The sequence below is a fragment of the Hemicordylus capensis genome, chromosome 1 (genome assembly GCF_027244095.1).
Source record: "Hemicordylus capensis ecotype Gifberg chromosome 1, rHemCap1.1.pri, whole genome shotgun sequence".
Classification (NCBI taxonomy): domain Eukaryota; kingdom Metazoa; phylum Chordata; class Lepidosauria; order Squamata; family Cordylidae; genus Hemicordylus; species Hemicordylus capensis.
In genome coordinates, this window is record NC_069657.1 from 153,574,138 (window position 1) to 153,577,267 (window position 3,130).

A 3,130-nucleotide genomic window follows, 5' to 3' on the forward strand; every position below is an offset into this window, starting at 1 on the left:
CTTTTTTTGGTCATTTGGACTGGTTTTTTTTTTGAAAAATGTGTGCTCTGCTTTGGGAGGGACTGTGTGCTTCTGTTCTGCAGTGTTTTTCAAGGCAGGGTCACAAAATGTGTGCACTCTGCTTGTTTCGGCCATAGGAAACCATGGGGAAATTGAATCACGCCATTCTTCCCCATGGGTAGGTCCTAGGGACACCAAAGTGGGTTATATGGTATGGCATGATGGGTGGTACCTACCACCCAACATATGAAAGAAATGGACAAGCAGGTGATTTTTAAAAACAAATTTTTAACCTTCCCCTCAAACATCCATAGGATCCTTGAAACAAACTCAAAACGATTCAAGTTGATTCATCGAAACCACTGACAATTGGCTGCTGTTTTGACAGATCAATTCAAGCATTTGCAATTTGATTTGAGTTTTAATCATTTAGCAAAATCCGATTTGTGCACATCTCTACTTGAGGATGCTCATGCTGTGACAGGAGATGGCCAATGCATGCTTCAGTTCCTTAGATATCTTAGAGGTTCAACATGTGGTATATAAGTTTTTCCTTTGGCTCTGGGGTCAAAGCAATAACTAGTTAGAAAGATATAGGTTCCCTAAAGTGAGGATTTAATCTTGTCAAATAAATAAACAAAACCGTAGAACCTCCCCCGCACCTAAGGAACAATATTGGTATAAAATATTTCCAGTGAGTAACAAGCTGTCCAAGTTAAAATTATTTTGTGGGGTGGAGAAAGCAGGTTGATGGGCTCCTGTTTCCTAGCGGCGGCAGCTCAGCTGCTCGAGATGGAGAAGAAGAGAGTCGCAGATAGCGCGAGCGGGGAACGCTCTGGGAAAGGGCACTTTAGTTAGCACATCTCTTGTGTCTCCGTGGGGCTGTGTCTCCAGAGTTAGGCTGGGGGGGGACGCAGGTAGAGACCGCCACGGTGCCACCCACGGGGCTTGGACTCTTCCCCAGGAGACCCCTGGACAAACTAGTGTGTGTTGTAGTAGTCTGACCTTAAGTTGCTGACTGTGAAGCTAAAATGCTGCTTTGCTCTCCTGGCGGAATGTTGGAGTGAGTTAAGAGTTGCTTCCCAGATGTGCTCATCTCCTTGTGGAGGTGTGCCTGCCGTGTTTGAAGGGAGAGGGTTTTTAAATAAATAAATAAATAAATAAATAAATAAATAAATAAATAAATAAATAAATGTGTTTATCTATTATGATTTCATCTCTTCATGAATTTTAAATGTGTTATGTTTTTAATTCTGTACACCACTTATAGATTGTTTTACTAGATGGTATATAAATTCAAATAAATAAATAGATCTTGTACTGGGCCTCAACTGGTGCTTCTGCCCCCTCCTTCTGCATCCCACAGCTTTCCTGAATAGGGAGAGAGACTGGAGGTGGGCAGACTGTATGGCATGACCCAGCCCACCTTTGTACCAATTGAGGGGTGTATGGCATGGTACCAGCAGCAGCTCTTTCTCTGCCCCTTTCTCCTCCCCACCCATCTGGGCAAATACCTTATGTCCCTGTATCATCCCAGGGAGATTTGGGGAAAGTCAGCCGAGGGGGAGCTTAGGAAGCCCTAAGTATTGAACTTCCTGGTGCATGTCCTTAGAATTCCCTCTTAATTGTGTCTAGCCCGATTGCATCCCCTTCAGTCCACCCTGTGGTAGGCAAACAGATGCTTGAGCTTGATCCATTTAGGGAGACCAAAGATTGTTACTAACTGTACCACTAAGTAAGGTACATGTATTCCAAACTTTAGTAAGACATAGTTGTAAATATGACATATAAAAGACCCCTTGACCAATTTTGGAGGTTAGTATTCTTTTCATCACTTCAGTACTTCCCTCAGAGTTGCCCCTGGCTGAGTGGCTGGGTCATTTACCTAATAAGTGATTATCATAGTTGAAATACTTTATATTCTGCCTTTATCCAACATGGCTAACAATTCAAAGCAATTTAACAGAAGTTACAGCTTTTAAGCACTAGGTGCTAGGTGATTTGCCCAGCCAAGTAGCTGTGATTTAATGTTGTGCATAGCTTTCATTTAGCAAGAATCGCTAAATGAAAGTGCTACACAACGTTAAACTTCAGCTACTATGATGCTGCTGAAATCTAGGAGAACCATCTGTGTTGGAACAGATTCCTATGGCTGTAAATTTGGAAGCTACTGCCTTCTCTTGAGTCAAGCCATTGCTCTGTCCAACCCACTATTATCTGCTCTGACTGGCAGCTGCTTTCCAAGTGCTGCTACCTGCTGAAGGATCTTTCCCAGTATTGCAAGTCAAGAGCCTATTAAACCGGCAAATTCATGGAGAGCAGGTCTATCAATGGCTACTAGTCTGGTGACTGTGGGCCACCTCCAGCCTCAGAGGCCAGATGCCCTGAAATCCCAGCTGCAGCAGGGCTGTTCTTATGTTCTAGTAGCAGCAACAATATGTGCTGCATAGCAGTCTTTCTGCTTTTTTGGTCTGCACAGCAGGGAGGGGGGAGACACAGGACACCAAATCAATAATAAATAAAGAGGATCACCATGTTAGAAGTTGCCTCTTTGCCCAGTTAGCAGGGGATTCATCAATCCATTTTCCACAGATCACAATCGCAAATTCATTTTATGGTCCCGTTACTTGACACTGTATTGCATGCCTTTTCACTTCACAGTGCACTGTGCATTTTGTCATTGAGGAGGGATTGGCAATATTAAATTCACTGAACTGACTTGGAAAGCTCATAAATGAGTTCAATTTCTGAGCCCCAGCTAATTAAACCATATGTACTTATGGGATCAGTAATGATGAGAGAAACCTCAATGAAACTTGCAACCATAACACACTGCATTCAACACATGGGACAGGATTTCTTACACTATGTGTGAGTAATTTGGATTTTTGCCCATTTTAATGTCAAAAGCTGAGGGGCAATGATACAGCTAACCTCATGGCTTGAGTAGACCTGGATGTTCATCTGCTATGATACAGTAATGTAGGCCTGAGATCTACCATGAAGTTGTCATCTCACAGTTGTAATTCTGATGTTTGGGACACAAGCCTAATTCACAGGGTTGTTGTGAGGAAAGACATAAGTATGTAGTGCACCACACTGGGCTACTTGGAGGGAGAGTGGGATATAA